General features: G+C 34.4%; 1 protein-coding gene across 6 annotated transcripts in view; it reads right to left on the bottom strand.

The window, feature by feature from the left end:
- Window positions 1–17,600, bottom strand: part of CDH18 (cadherin 18) — a 487,356-nt gene that overhangs the window by 362,684 nt on the left and 107,072 nt on the right. The window lies entirely within an intron of this gene.

Here is a 17,600-nt window from a genome sequence, read left to right as displayed (position 1 = left end):
GTTTTTTCTGGTATCCTGCTTTACCCTCATAGCTAGGAGCTACAGTCCCACTCACATCTACAAGATATTATTTCTGTGACTGCGGAAATAACAGTGACTACAAATCCCCCTAGTAAACTCTAGTCTGCATTACAGCTTAAGAGTGGGAGAGTAAAAACAAAGCTGCTGAAAGTGTGTGGCTTGCAAATAAGCAGGCAACCGAAAAAGGACAGTCACCACTAAAACTATTGTTTACTATTTAGAATGGAGAAAACAAAAGGATATATGATAAAAAATTCTTTGAGAAAAGATTTTGCAATAGACAATTCAAACTCTGCCACCTTACGTAATTTGTTACTTCTACTAATATGTAGCCAAACAGCTATTGCTAATATAGCTTAGTTACATAAAGTTCTTGACAGTGAAAGTCAGTTCTAGTAGGGACTGCAAAAGCTGAATCAGGAAATTTCTTGTGTAGAGATGACGACAACATAAACGTTTTCCACTGAGAAATGGAAGTAATTCAAAACCAAAAAATAATTCTCTTTCTTACACAGTTCCCTTATTGTGAAATCAGAAAATGATTGAGGTTGGAAGGAACCTCTGGAGGTTATTGGTTCAACTCTCTGCTCAATCTGACTTACCTGGAGCAACTTGCTTAGCACCATGTCCAGTCAGCTTTAGATTGTTTCCAAGGATGGAGAGTCTAGAACTACCTGGTCAAACTGTGCCAGTACTTGTTCAGCCTCACAAGTAAAGAAGTTTTCCCTGTGTTCAGAAAGAACCTCCAGTGAACAGAAAAATAATGATATGGTGATGTATTTGGTTAGATGGACTAGAATTATTTGCTTAAAAAAGAAAAATACACTGGAAGTTAAATAACTTGCAAATTACAAAGAATGAAGAAGTTTTCCCCAGGAGATCCAAGCGTGATGGCCAGAGGAGATGATAACCTATTCACTAAAGCTTCTCTTGTATGTGCTTAACAATAATAAAATCTAATTAACTATACACAATCCAAGGTTTACTTAACATTTAAATGAAACAGTATGAATCTTTTCTTCAGTAAAATTTATTTCTGTTAAAATTCCCAAATCAAGCTCAGACTACCACAGCATATTCAGACTTTGAATTGTAAGAGTTTGTAACTAAAATAGCTTATAAGGATTCACCTGCCTGTGAGCAGCTGAAGACTAATCCCAAACAATAGCACTAAGTAAAATTCTGAAGTGCAAGGACTATTTTGACAGGTATCAGGCTTTTCTTATATAATGAATAGAATCATGCAGAATGTAGCACACACTGTCCCTTGATGGGTCTTCCACTCACTTTCACATGTGTTACGTAGCCAGAGTTGCTATTTAAGTTTTATTCTGGCTTAAATTGAATGCTAAAAATAATGCCTGCTTATTAAAGGCATCTCTTTCAATGCCTTAGCTCCACATATGCAACAGAACACAGTTTTCTTTCTGATAAGAAACACTATAAGTCACTATTTTTTTCAAGTTCTAGAAGTAAGACATAACTGAGAAGATTGCTTTCACATTTAAAAAATGTTGATTAGGCTCTAGGAATATTATCTATCGCTCCCATTTGAAAAGGGAAAAAAAAATGTTGGTCAGTTACTGTAGCTGTAACTGTCATGGTATATTTCTTCGACACAAAGCAATGCAAAATAAGGAAGTGTACCTCACATGTGCTCAGCAAAACTGTAAGATGGAGAATAGTGAAAGTGAGATAAAGAGTAGTTACCTTGTGTGCAGCGATAGCTGGGAGGTTTTGCAGACTGAAATGTTTAATCCACTGACAGCAGTAAGAGTTCCTCCATGAACTGCACCAAAGAAGGCTTCACTAACACTTGTAACGTGAATAAACACTTTGAAATTACTTGCTAAAGACTCAGCATATCTCCAAGAAAAATGGTATCCACTAAAATATTCACAGTGGTAAAATGCCATCAGCCTATGTTTAATATCTGCATGCCTGTATTTCACAGGATAATTTACATATTTCAAGGATGCCCATTTCATAGCCAATAACCCTGATTAGGGGAAATCAAGTTATTTGAAACTGTGCTACAAAAGAAATCCCAACTTATTAATTACATCAAAAATGACCTTGGTATTACAGATATATTCACTATCCTCTGTGACATTCAGATAAAGTTGACTGCACTGTGTATCAAGCACCGTGACACTCTGAAGTGCAGAGTCATAAATCTGTACCTGTTTATGTATTTACTGACTCATATGCTAGAAAAGCCAAGTGCTTATTACTTCCAACACTGCTATGCATAAACACACTCTGATGAGAGTGCATTTATGGTGGACTGCATGTAGTCAGTGAGAAGTCACACAGGAGAAATAAAAGACTGCAAGAAATCATCCTGGCTGTTGTACAGGACACAAAGGTCATTTTCTTGTGGACAACACTTACCAACATTTTATGCAAACATATAATCCCCTATAATTTGTTTCACAGAGAAGAAGTAGTGTTTTATATGCAGGATTTGAAAGTCATTCTACAGAAAAACAAACAAACAGAAAACCCACATAGAATTATGTTCTAACAAAATAGTGGTAAAGGTTGTTTGTAAATCAGTATTAAAAGGTTATAAGTTCTCTCTGAATTCTTCAGAAACAGAGGCAGAAGCCACTCTGGAAAAGAAAGACAAGAATAAAATATAGCACTGGTCGATAGTGAAGACAACAACAAAGGTAAAAGAAGACCATAACCTTACACAGAGTGTGTAGAGAGCACAAAGTTCTGAAAAGGCAACATATTCCAAAGAAAAGACATAAACAACAAATAATGCAAGATTTGAAAGCTATGACACACATCTGCATGTATGAATTACATCTTTCTATTAACTTACGACAGGGGATCAAGAGGCAGAATAAAAATATAATTACTGCAGTAGTCTCAAAATATGTTTTTCTGACATTATTTGTTACTGAATACAAGTGAATTTCATTGTTCTCCTTTTATGATTCTCTCTAGCATGCAAAACAGGAGGAACCCTCTCAACACAATTTTTTGTCTGAAGACCTAAAAATTGCCAAGTTGAGAAATGTCACCACCTACACCATATGAACCCAGTACACAAGAGTTTTATTTAAGTTCTACTGAAATTAGTGGAGATACCTTCTGACAGAGCAAAGCTGCATCAAGCATACATCTATTGCACAGTTGTTGACATTAGACTTATTATTCATTTGAGCAATTGCCTATTTCTAAGAGACTCACTATCAGGCATAGATTAGAAATCTCAGAGTAATTAACTCACAGTAACTACATGTGTATAATCTGAGGGATGATGGCTTACTTTCTCAAAGAAAATAGAGTAAAAATATCATGCCTACATTTCTGCCAGTCTAATGTTGAAAAGAAGGCTGTAGGAACCAGTAGAGTCCTATCATGAAACTGAAGATATATTTAAGATTGGAAAGAGCTCTGTGGTCTTCCAGGTTGCACCTCTATTTGTTTTAGCATTACATCACATTATTTCTTCAAAAGAATGATTTAAACTTCAACTTCAACTTCACAGATTTTTGTGTCCCTCATTTTTCTAAAACCTTAATCAAAATAAGGACACAGCAAAGACACGTAAATGAAAGAAGTAAAGTCACGGCAAATGAAAAAATGTGCACAATTTAAAAGAATATATATACGTGTATATATGTCTCCCTCTAAAAAATGAACATTTGCAGCAGATTTGGACCCATATCCAACTCTCCATATGCATGTATATATATGCATATATGTATACACATACACACACACACACACACAAAGAGTTTATATATATAGTGATAATGTGGAGCCATACTTTTCTAATATCCAAAACACCCTGCAGGAAGCAACCTGGTTGGTATCCCATATCTCACTTCTCAAATCTAATGCATGTAGATGTTTGCTGTGTTCTTCTACCATTCATCTTCAGAAAAAGAAGCTTCTGTTCCATAAAGTTGTATTTTTACTTATGCAGGTATGAATATTTTGTCTTGTGTTCTACTTCTATCATTTGCCTGAAGCTAACCTTTCTATTCTGTAACTACATGCTAGTAGCTGCTCTGTTCCTCTTTCTCTTACCATTGTGATCATTCTTTTATCTTTCCCTCCCAAGCTCTTCTCTTCCACATGGGTTCTTGGGTAAATTTAAGGAACAGTTTTTACAGCAAATCACATTTAATTTTTCACTGTTTCCAGTCATTAATATATATTTCCTACTCTCTGCCTTTAAAAGCAATAAGTGGTAAGCAGTAAGCCCTCTCTTTCTTCCTCTTGCCCTTCCTCTTTTACCATCTCAAATGCAAATCTCCCTCCTTTCTTTTTTGTTTTTGAGTGAGAGCTGTTACTCTTTACATTTTTAAGGCATTTACCTTGACGCTGTTAACTGCATTAGTAAATCAAATCAGTGTATATTTTTCATGCCTTCGACAATAATGCTTCTGCTTATATATACATATTACAGAATCCCTGTAAAACAGTGTCTAAACTTCAAGCTACAATCAAGCTGAGCATGATCAGTCACTTCTGGAGGGAGTTGACTTGCTGCTAAATCCTCAAGGGCAAAGCTCTGACACCTGCAGCTCAGAAATTACTGGGCTAATTAATAAAGACCATCTGTATATGCATGACCTTTAAAGTTTTGACAGTGAGAACATAATAATAGTAATAATAATAATAATAATAATAATAATAATAATAATAATAATAATAATAATAATATAACCCAAGAAATTGTTACAATACTGCATGCTGGCTTGTAAACCCTTCATAGCAGCCATATGGGATGTAGAGATAACTCTTCCTACACTAGCTTGGATGAGGATTTTTTTACTGAACAGACTTGTTCTATGGGTGAATACTAAATAGAAAGCTGAGATCTGATCACCTCTGTAAGCAGGGATATAAAAAAATAACATTAGGATTTTACTGATTTTATTAAGCTCTGGTAGAAGACTATTAATAATTGTAGTAATCAATTAGAATCATAGGATCATTCAGGTTGGAAAAGACTCCTAAGATCGAGCCCAATCATTAACTCAACCCTACCAACCGGTCCTTACAACTCAGTTTTCCTGTATTTTATACAAATTATGCAAAAAATAAAAACAACTAAGCCATGTTCTTTGCTTCTTGTCCTTGTAGGATATAACCTTAACAACTGTCAGGTAATTTTGTTTCTTACCTTACAGTAAGTTATATTCTTCTTCTGCTGCTGATTTGCCTGATCCCTGCAGTGTGGATGATGATACTCTGTTTGCTATTACAATGTACAGTGTAGGGAAGCAGTCAGACCAATCTTAGGAAATGCAAGTTCTTTTTCAACTAAGTGTATGGTGTTTGCTAGTGTGGCTGAAAACACAGAGGAATGGGATTTTGCCAGTGTTGAACAGACTGATGTGGGAAATCTCTGAGATGCCAACAATAATAAACACTCCAATTTACAGCAAATATATATGAGGAGATTGTCTGGGACTCTGGGTCACCTCAAAAAATGTGATTATTGCACACTATTAGAAGAACAATTCATTCACTGACCTATAACTTCACTCTTTCTTTACAGCAGACTCAAGGCAGTATCACACATTTACACAAGCAACCCTGATAAGATATTGCAGCAGCAAGATCGGGTTATTTTCCATAAAATTATTATTAGTCAGCAGAAGAGAAGTAAAACTAGCTTTAGGTGTTCTTTTTGTAACTAGAAACACCGATCTCTCCCAACACATGAAAACCAGCATGGTTTTAAACATTTAGCCCTTGTTCTATCACAACCATATCTGCTGGAAAGTTTGTCTCCATCTTTCTCTCTTAAGTACTGAAAGACTGCAATTAGGTCTTCCTGAAGTCTTCTCTTCTCCAGGCTGAACAAACGCAATTCTCTCAGCCTGTGCTTACAGGAGAATTGCTCCATACCCTCTGATCATGTTCATGGCCCTCCCCTGAACCTGCTACAGCAAGTCCATGCCTCCCTCTACTTGAGGGCAGAGTAGAGGGGGAGAATCATCTCCCTTGATTTCCTGGTCACACTTTAGTTTTGTGCAGCCCAGGACACAGTTGGCTTTCTGGGCTGTGAGCGTACACTGCCAACTCATTTTGAGGTTCTCATCAACCAAGAACTCCAAGTCCTCCACAGGGCTGCTCGCAATCCATTCATCCCCCAGTCTGTATTAGTATTGCAGGTTGCCCTGACCCAGGTGCAGCACCTTGTACTTGGCCTTGTTGAACCTCATGAGGGTCACATGGGTCCACTTCTCAAGCCTGTCCAGGTCACTCTGGATGACATCCCATCTCTAAGGTATGTCATATGCACCTCTCAGCTCGGTGTCACTCTGGTTTTCTTCAGGCAAATAAATTTGATAGCTATTTTTTGTCATTGTATACAGTATAGAAACGTCTTCTTTTCTCGTGTTTTTTTACATTTTACTAACCTTTCATCAAAGTGTCATGGTCTAGTTTAAGTGCATTTTTTTTGAGGGATATTCTAGGCTTCTGTCTGGTTTTAATTTCCACTCCTACCTGTCCCCTCCTCCTCAGTTTATAATTGCAGTTTGCTTTTTTTTCCCCTCTCTGTTGGGTATTTTCTTCAAAATTTTCATTAGATTTCCAAGGTGACTATGGTAGATTCACCAGACTAAATATCTTATTACAATCATTTCTAATTACAGCAGAAGTCAAAGAAAGAAAACTAAAAAAATTAGTAGATTGAAAATGCAATCTCTTGAACTAAACTCTCAACATCTTCAATTGAAAGAAGAATTACTCTGTCATATCTAGACCTGCTTTCATCTGCTCTCCAGGGTTTTTTCTACTGTGAACACCCTAAAGGCTATTTCTCCTCTGAGTATACAGATCTCTTTTTAAGCTGCCATTTTACACACTTAACATTCTGTGCACTTGAGCGCACTTATCATTTGCTTTTTGCTGCAGCTAAAAATAATGTTAAGAGAATGTCAGTGTCTAGATGCCTTACCCACATATATGGAATAGGATCAGCAGGTTTTATAAAACATTTATCAACATAACATTTGGAGTTTTCACTCTGCTTTCATTTGGAAACACAAGTGCTGCTAACAAATGCTTTTCTCTAGACAAAGTGTTATGCAATTATTCAAATTGCTTTAGGCTATAATAGTTGTGCTAAGCATTGTTCATTTTATTAATGCTGAGTGCTGTTAACACCTTAATCAGTGATATTTTAATTCACTGCTTAGACAAAGATTTGTGAGTAAATATAATAAAGAAGAAGTGGTGGCTAATTTATTAGACCCAGTCAAAAATATACATAGCTTACTAAACTGATAAAGTCTTACTTGAAGTAAAATAATTCTGCTGTAGTCCAGACCACACATTGTATAACGTAATCAGATACTAGGGATTAACATACTTAAAAAAAAGTCATTGGTAAAACCTTTTTAAAAACAAATATTTTCTGTAGGGGAGAGGAGGATGGAATTAGTTCACGATTTATATATGCTGCAAGCAGAAGAAGGAAAGAAATTTGAAAATTAAGTCAGAAGTACTTGGTTCTGGATCCTGCCTAAAATGGAATTTCTATGTACCTGAAATCATATCCCTCCTACCTCTCAAGATACTATATACTACTCTGCAAAATTCAAACAATAAGCGTGTTTTTTAGTATTGAAGTTCAATTAAGGTTATGAAAAGCACTATCTTAAAGCAAATAATGTATTCCCTAAGGTAGTCTAACTTATCTATGGTTTAGATTTTACCATATTTACTTAGGTGGTAGTCCCTTATGCCTACTGACCTGGCTTCTGAAGTCTACCAATCCCTGCTGAGTCTCTTTAACAGACCTCCCAAAACATGACAGCTTTAGTCAAATATTCTCTCAGTGGAATATTTGCAGATTTTTCTATAATTAAAAATAAAACCAGTCTGCGATTTGAATGGGTTTTTCAAAAAATGACTCCCACAGATTACCTTAATTTATACAATAATCTCCAGGCAGGAATCAAGTTTGTTTTGACTGTCAGCTTTACTATTTGACTTTTTTTGCAAAGAGTATAAGACTTAAAGAAGCAATGAGATTTCCTTTTTCCCAAAGGACTATATTCTTACCAGTACAAAGAAGAGTGAAGATGAATAATAGTGAATATATAAGGAATTAGCTGACACTACCTCTTCTTCCTAAAGGAATAAATGAACATCATATTTTCATGACTTTTTTTTCCAGACTTCAATCCATCAAACAGCCTTCAATATCTAATCTTTTGAATAACAATAATAAATGTATTTAAGTATATATTTAAAAATTGCAACACTCCAAGTTTAAAAGGTTCTAAAATACAGAACATCTGATTAGCAATATTAAGTGTAAAGATTTTTTTCTTTCTATTAAATGTGTGCAAATAGTGAAAATATTTTAATAATGCTTTCGGTAATGCTGCTATTCAAATAGTATAACTTTGGCCTCAGCAATAATCTGATAATAAATTTCAGTTAATCATCCTTATCATGTAGTATAAACTATAAGGAAACTAGATCAATTCATTAAAAAAAAAACCTCTAAAATGAATATTCTGTACTCATTCAAACACTGTAGTCACTTTCTATTGTTTTTCTTGTATTTAAGTTGTTTAAGACCACCTATTGATTATTTCACTTGACTAGGATTCTAAACAGTTTTAATATCTATTTATTTCAAATTATGCATTCATGTGCATGTGATAAGAAAAATGTGAGTCAAAATCACATATCTATGTAAGCAAGTTTGTCTGCAGTAATTAATGACAGAGATAAACATTACAGAATCTGAATATAAAATAATCTTTCAACAGAAGAAAACAAATCTGGAGAAGTGATGGATTTCACTTTTAGTTATTAACTCTGTGACAATGTCGGCATAAGCAGCTGTGTTAATTTCATGTAATAATTCATCTTATGCTCAACCATAGTACATTTACTTCTTTTTGGTCTTATTTAAAACTTTCATTTAAAGTTTTAAAGACAAAACTTAAAATTGTTGTTAATACCATATAAAAAAAAGAAAAAAATACCATATAAAAAAAAAAGAAAAAATATTCCTTTATCTCGTGGAAGACTTCTTATGTAGACTTTTTAGGCAGAAAAATGTTATTATTTCTCAAAGTTATACTTTAAAGATGACTAATAGTAGCATATCCTCCCAGTCACTGGCTCAAAAGTTGTAGATAAATGAAATTTTAGCCTGGGAAGTCAGTGAACATATCTAATGCGTGGACATGGTCGTCTGTATGCTTACACTCACAGTCATCTGCTATGTGGTCACTGTTCTCATTCACAGGTGGACTGGAAATTTTCCTTAGAGTATTCATGGCAAGCAACATGAACAGTAAGCCAAGGCTTTCGCCTTCTACCAGAATCACTCTTTTTGCTGCTTATAAACCGCTGACATAAACACCTCAGTTAGCACACTTAGAAAGTATGTTTCAAAAAGAGATATCTAAAAAGTAGAAAAACATGTAATGAAAAACAAAAGTCCTGCTACCTGTAAGCTTTGTTGCAATGGCACAGTAGAGAATAAAAATAATCACTTTTGGTGAGAAGAGATATAAATAAGAAAGTATCAATATAATAGAGTACTTTGCAAGTAAAATCTTATGGCAGAAAATAACATTAGAAAATAAACTTTATTCTAGAGATGAGGTACATTCTTCAGAGAACACATCTGAGTATTAGTGTTTCCATAAATGAATTTGCCATTCTGAATTCTTTCATGTCTGCGTAATTAGACTGAGATCAGCGAACAGATTCTCACGCATCTTAGAAATGCAGGGTCTCAAAACAGGTTGAGTAAGGAAAAACTATAGAAAACAAAATGAGCAGGAATCTGCTTGCAAAATTTTTGGTTACAATGTTCACAAAAAGGTCTGAATCCACCAGTGATATTACATCAAGAGAAGCTGCAGTTTCAGAGAGTACATGGTAGATTGTGGGGCGAGCCATGTGCTTTTTCTTCCTTATATATAAAATTTCTATTTTCATCAATGTGGACTGTTTGATTCTGTAAGAGTATGATGATGATAAATCTCCTGAACTATTTTCACAATTTGTCTTCATGTCTTCCAGACAAAAACAGCCAATGAACTGAATTACTGTAACTGTGATTAACTTAAGGTGGGGAAAAGAATACAAAAGAGGTTAAACTACCTCTTGATAGTGAAGGTGTGCACAACTGAGGCAAAACCAAATTATAAGGGCACAGTGATGGCTAGAAAAAAAAAAAAAGAATAAACCTACTAAAACAATTTTGGCAGAATTTGTTCTGCAGCCATTATCTGCTGACACACTATTTTCATTGCCTAAAAATACCTACTGCCATTCAACACTGTTCCTACTTCATTGCATTTTATATTCAGAAGCCGAGCAACTTAATTCTCAGAGCACTGAAAACCAAACTATTACTATTGTTAATACTGTGACACGTTATTTAGATCAATTTCTCGTTCTGGGAGTCCAAACATGGGTTCATCAGTGCTAAGAAGTTCATCAGTGCTAATGACTCTACACCACAGATCACCTTATGAAATAAACCACTTCCATACAAAGGGGAAAAAAATTGGCTATCATTCTGATTTAGTACAACTTTTCTATGGTTTGCTTTGGAATAAATGTCCAAACAAGACTAAGGTAGTACATATCTCAGTCTTTATAATTCACATTTGCATTTTGGCTAGTACCAACAATGAAAGCATGTAGAAGCATTTCATACACAGCAAGGATATACAAGCAGAACCTTACATGACTTACAGAAGAAAACTACAAAGACCACTGACTTTACATAATAATCTTTAAAAAATAACATATGATAAATAATGCCAAAAGGCCAAGTACATTTGTGACTATCTATAGAAGTCCAGAAGATAAGGGGCTAATGCACAAGTCTCAAAAATGGATAGCCGGTTAGCCATGGAGCCAACTAAGTATTGTTGGTAAGAACACACTGTGAATTGGCAAGAAAGAGCAGGATACAGCTGGAGAAGGGGGCCATATAGAGGTAGGACAAAGGTTTGGCTTTAGCTCCTGGAGATAAGCACAACACGGTACAGAGCAAATGCAGGAATGAAGTTGAGAAACGGGCATGGACTGTCAACCAAAGACTAACACAGTAGAGGGGAACAAGACCATTGAAGACAAGTGAAGGCCTCTGACCCATTTCCAGAAAGGTCTGAAGGTCTGGAAGAATGAACTGTGCATATAACTAATTTGCATAGAAAGCCAGAAACTTCGCTAGAGGTGAGGGGTAGGGGGAACTTATTTATTAAAAGGCACCCCCACAAAGTCAAGATGGTGTACCCCAGGACCCTAAACACCCCATTAGCTACATCAACACTGAAGCCAGGCCTGGCTTCCTTCTTTCCTTCCTTCTTGCCTTCCTGCCTTTATTCGTGCCTGCCTTCATTCCTACCTGCCTGCCTGCCTCCCTCCCTCCCTTCTTCTCTTTTCTTTTACCCTACTCTTTATTCAAAATCCACTGCCTTGGGTTTGTACTATAAGACAAGAGACTAGCTTATACCAATTTCCATGTTGTGTTTATAATTTACTAATAAAACTTTGTAAGTTTTTGTGGATCCGCTGACTTTTTTCGTCCCTTTTTTGAGTGACTATAGGCATTTACAAATCTTGGGTTCTCCCTTCCGTTTCAGAGAGGGACACCACACTATCTCAAGTTCTACTGTTCAGGATCAACATGTTACCACAGAACATCTCTTAAAACATACTACTAAAAACATTGGAAGAAAAGCATTTTTAACATGCATTTGGGAGAAACTAAGTATAGAAGGCTAATGAAAATATACTATATTTGAAATTAGGTCACAGCCTTAAAGCTGAATGTTGATTTCAAAAGATAATCTGTGCAGAGAAACAGGACTCTGAGGAAAAGCAGATATCCAATGAATTGTCCAAGAGGACTCTAGTTAGGAAATACTCCTACACAAAGTGCTTGTACATGCAACCTGAACTGAGTGTCTCTCTTAGTAAATCTCATCCCGTTTAAAAAATAATTTGTGTGAGGTATACATCTGTAACTAAAAAGCACATCAACATAATGGTATAATCCTGATACTTCTGTTCATATTTGTTCTCTGTCCCTCAGTGCCTCATAACTGTCCCTCACTTTGCAATAACCAGTGTGCTTCTTATTCTAAATCAGAAAAGTAATTTCACCAGACATATGTTGTAATTACTGTCTATAGAGCAAAGTCAGATTATTTCTTCAAATCCGTATCCAATATTTAAACATTGGATGGGCCAATTTACTTTATGGAGGCATATCATCTTTAATATGTATATGACTAAGGATTAATTGTTATCTTTCCACAATGTTTAGACAAGGCTAAGCACATATCAGAGTGAGCTGAAACAATCTCGTAAGGATATTTTCAGCAATTATCATAACTAGGTTCAATTCAGGAGTCCATCAAGGATTACTTAATTGTTTTTAAATAATGATCTAATAATAAATACTGCACATAATTAAAAATAAACAAAATGTGCAAATAGTCAGCTGTCTCTCATTAATCTCTACTGTGCAACTCATCTATATCAACTATTTATGTAAAAATGGCATGAAGAACCTGAGAAAGTAACAGAATTTTACAATGATTTCTTATGCTAAGTACCCCTTTAGAAGCAATAAACATTGACAAAAAATCCATGATGATATGATGGTAGTAGTGGGATAGTCTCCATTCAATACTAATCAGTTAAAATTAGAGCAATCTGGCTCAGTTCCATTCTTCTAATTGGACTCCTCCTGATGTTCCAAAAGACTCAGCAATGGATCAGCAGTTGCACCTTGTGTCAGTGGCCCCTCTTTGCCTGAAATTCTGTTAAATTCTGCCTGGAACCCAAAGACTCACAGGTCCAGTGAGACCATGAAAGAGCAAGGATATAATGAAAAATATACTGACATATTCTGAGGCAATAAAGTGAATTTAATCTTTCCGTGATTTTTTTAATGTTTCTCATGTTATTAAGGGAAAGTGAGATCCAAAGGGACATATATTCCTTAAAAACTCAAAAAAACTACAATAGTAGATTTTGTACCTTATTCACCTACTTTGCTTCTCCATTTTTTTAAATGCTGTAATTCCTCTTCTCTTAAATATGCATTCTAACAGGAACATTCAATTTTTAATCTTACACAAAACCAAAAAAAAACCAAAACCCCCAAAGCCCCCCAGAAAATCCAGAAATCTACTTGCTGCCCACTAACTGCAAAGATAATATAATTATCATCCTTTAATAAGCACACAGATTCCTGTTAATACATTCCTAACAATTGTTTAAAATTAAAAAGTATTCTTCACATTTCTGTCTAGGAACAGTTCTCGACAGATTTTTTTTTTTTTGTCAGTAAAGACAGAAGGAATGTTTTAAATAATCAAAAGCTTCTTGTAAAATGCATCATTCTCCCACTCCCAACACACATTACAAATCAATATTCATTCTGTGTGTTTTTCCCAGCACAACCTCTGCACAGCATTCGAACAGGTTTTAATGAATCCTACACTCTATACTTTTATGTTATGGCTTTCTTTCATATCCAGAAAGGAACATAGGAAGGAAAATTACAGCAGACAGAAATATAAGGTGTGTTAGGATGAGATAAGTTACTTTCAGAAAAGTAATTTCAATTATTAGTAACAATTTCAGCCAGTGTTGCTCTGTAGGCTTCAAAGAGTACTTGTAAGAGCAAAGACAATGTTTTACCCACTGTCAGCAACTGTAGTTAAGCAGGAATTAGCTGATACAAACCACCACAGAGACGAAAATAGCATTTATATTGGGAGTGCAAAAGAAAATGAGATGCTCTGTTACATAAATTAGTTGAATTAAATTTTCATTGGCCTTACTGAATATTAGTCAACCACACAGTTTGTCTTTATATTGCAACCAAAATCTTCTCTAGTTCTCATAGCATGTGTACCTCAAATCTCTTTCCTTTTACATCTATTTAGAATTGTATACAAGATGTTAGCTGGGTATATTTCTTCAAATACATTTCTACTAGCTACTTTTCTTCATAAGTTCATTTTCTGAATATATTTAGTAAAATCAACTGATGAGTTTTGGACTGCGCCTGGGTCTTGCATCATCAGAAAAAAAGCAAATCAGAAAATCTCTTCTTCCTGCATCCCTTAAACATAACTGTTTGAGAAGTCTGGGACGGAGTTAATTGTCTTCTGTCATTGTTACACATATCAGTCAATTAAGTCTTCACACATCATTTTTCTGTGAAACTACTACATTTTTAAAGACATATATTTATTTCTAGACATATGCCTCTTTATCGCATTTGTTTGCATACACAAGGTGCCAGTCCATAATCTAGCACCCTTTGACACTCCTGTGACATATTTAATTGAAAACTCTTGTTTGAGTTCTTTCACCTATTATAATTCACCCATGCATTTTTTTAAAAATACATCTTGCTTTTTAGAATGTTTGCATTTCTTCAGGATGCAACAGAGCAGCTGTGCTACACATCAGTTCATGCCAATGCATGTTAGAGAATCTCAAACTATCCTGAATCAATGTCATAAAGCCAATATAGCTGCCTCCAGACCAACTCATCCCCTCTAGCCAGTGGAGGTCCTTCAAACAGAGGTAATATGATGTATCTTAGAACCATAACAATTCTTCTGATGTTACTAGAAACCTACATCATAGAAACATATTTTCATTTCTTTCATGATTCATTTGCCTTCAAACTAAAATGAGTGGATGCCAGCCAACAGCTACTTTTCCTTTAAGTTCAGGAAATTCAAGTTCTGCTGTAGTGCAGCTGATCATTTATTTTCTCATATTTTAGTATAATCTTTTACTTATATGCAAGTATGCTTTTAGTAAAACAACAAATATCTGTGAGAGATGGACTATTTATTTCCTAAAAGCATTATGACAGGTATTTACTGAGCATGTAAAACCTATCCTCAGTTCACTGAATACCAGGTCTGTATTCAGTCCTAGAATTCAGTCCTAAAACTAATAATTAATTTAATTAGGAATTTTAACAATGACTCATATGGAAGTAGTTTTGTTCCTTTTGCAACTAGTAATTCAAGGTCCCAAACCCAAATATCTTTATTTTCATCTGAGTAAAAGGAAAAGGAAATATGAACCAAGGATAAAATAGGAATAAGGAAATATTGAAAATATATGTTAAGTGTTCAGGGACTCACATTACAGAAAACTATAGATAAAAAAACTGCTAAGACAATAGAAAACTTACACTGATTACTTATCATATGCTTCATTTCTTAATTAATCTACTAGTTGCCTAAACATACTTTCAGAATGCATAGCTTACCATAATAAAAGTGATGAAGCTCTGTTTTGTTCAGTAACAAAGTATGTGAAAGGAAGTCAGTTAAATCTTATCACAGCAAAGCTTGTCTCCTGCTGACATAAAAGGGAACTGCACAGCTCTTCAAAGGCTTTGAAGATGTGCAGCATTGTAATATTAGTCAAAGAGATCATGAATTTGTGTGTCATCTGATGAGTCCCCTATAACTGAATGTCTTTATTCCACCTCTCTGTGTTACAGTTTAACCTACTCAATGAGATCATGTCAGTGTCACACCACTGAAGCAACAATATCTTTAACTATGACTCATGACATCAGTCACTCTCTTGCTTTTTTAGCACACCAGAAAAAAACTGGCTTTGTTCCCTATAAGAGAACTTTTATGTTAATGTGATAAAAGAAAATACAGAAGCAACCCCAAATTATTCAACAGTTAAAGAGCTGAAAAAACGTCATGACATTCAATGACATTGAAAAAACACCTGTAACATTCTCATCCTTAAAATATTATTCTCTAACTTGGTCATACATAACTGACACAATGCACATTGCAATTAGATGTAGTATGAACAAAATTATGAAATGTCATATGAAAAAATTAATATGATTTGTGTTAAGTTTCTCAGTCTATGAGCAGGTGTATGACTGAATATGTTCCCTCTTTGGATATGTTGGAAGACAGGGCACATGTAAGTATTTTGTGTAACCTTTGGAGTGACACAGATGTGAACTCGAATATAATAATTTCTGCACTTGTAAATTTCATTTAACTTAAAAACCTATACATTCAGACTTCATTTAGAGTCTTAGAGGTATATAAAATCCCAAGCATGCCAAAGCATTCCAGAGTGAGAATATCTGTACAAATTTGCTAGACAGCTAATGTTATTAAAAAATTAACTCTTAATTCTTTGATTTTTCATACTTGATTCCTATTTTATTTTTTCCCAAGTATAAGCCTAATTTTGATTCCTAACTTAGAGTTAGATATTGCCGCCTTCTGTGAGAACTAACTGAATTAAACATTTGAATTTCATCATTCCTCCTGACAAGTCAATCAATTCAATCAACTTTTTTTTTTTTTAGGTTTAAATTCACAAAACAGCATTAAAAAGGGGACATAATTCTCACTCTGTTATTTTGTAAATTAAACAGTAATGAATGACATGATCAATTTGAGCTACAAAATTCTAGAATAAATAATCTTGGTACTTCTTCCCTACAGATAAATACACCTTTATTTTTGATATTGCCAAGTGGTAAAATAAGATTATATTGTTGGACCAACTAATTAGAAATTATTTCCATCACTAAAACTGTATTTTCTATTTCACCAAATTACAAATAAAGAAATAAGCATTGCTAGATTTCATGGGCTCTGATCGTTTAAGAACAGAATATTATGTAAACAGATCCAAATACATATTTTTGAGACCAGTTCAAATACGGCCACTCAGACTGAATAATTTTTTTGAATTGAAAATTAATGTTTATGTATTCTGTGAGGGGGGAAAAAAAATTCAAAATCACTACATTTTGATGAGAAGTGACCTGGACAGTGCATCAATTCTCTAATCTCCATCAGCATAATTTTTAAAAGGTTAAATCTGTTATCTGAGTAAAATCTGTAAATACCACTTAAATGTAACAGCTAGTTCACCTCATTTTAGTTTTATGATTTGAGGTTTTTTCTATAATTTCCCTACTTCAAATGCTTTCCCATCAACCCAATTTTCATCTTTAAGATTAGAAACAGAGTAAAATAATAGAAAAGAAAAAAAAATATTATACCAGACAACACATATAACACGATCAAAAGAGAATCTGCTTTTAATGAGTGGCTTACCATTCGTCTAAACGAATTAAAAAAAATTAAGATGATATCTTTGCTCTTACAAGTTGGCATGAAGAATAAAGTATGGAAAATAGTAAGCAAAATGAGAAAATCTCAAAATCAAACAGGTGATGATAGTAGTAGAACCTAGTTGTTTTGAAACCATGTAACCATTTAACCATTTCTAAATCGTTCCAATGGGTACGATTAAGATTTATCTACATGACACCATTCTTGATCACCTTTACCATGCTAATGGAGCTACATTTTTAGATGATTTGTTCAATTCTTATTCCTACTTATGCTTCATAGTTTGGGAGTAATACAGGTCGCTGAACAGCATTCTGTTAGGTGCTGAGAGGGAATACTAAGAAAACGTCTTTTTTTCTTTTTTTTTAAAATACTTATAAACTGATTTAAATGTGTTACAGACTTTAAATAAACACCAGACAATAGAGAAAA

Source organism: Corapipo altera, unplaced genomic scaffold (genome assembly GCF_003945725.1).
Source record: "Corapipo altera isolate COAL_440 unplaced genomic scaffold, ASM394572v1 184, whole genome shotgun sequence".
Taxonomy (NCBI): domain Eukaryota; kingdom Metazoa; phylum Chordata; class Aves; order Passeriformes; family Pipridae; genus Corapipo; species Corapipo altera.
This window is presented reverse-complemented; position numbering and strand designations above follow the sequence as displayed.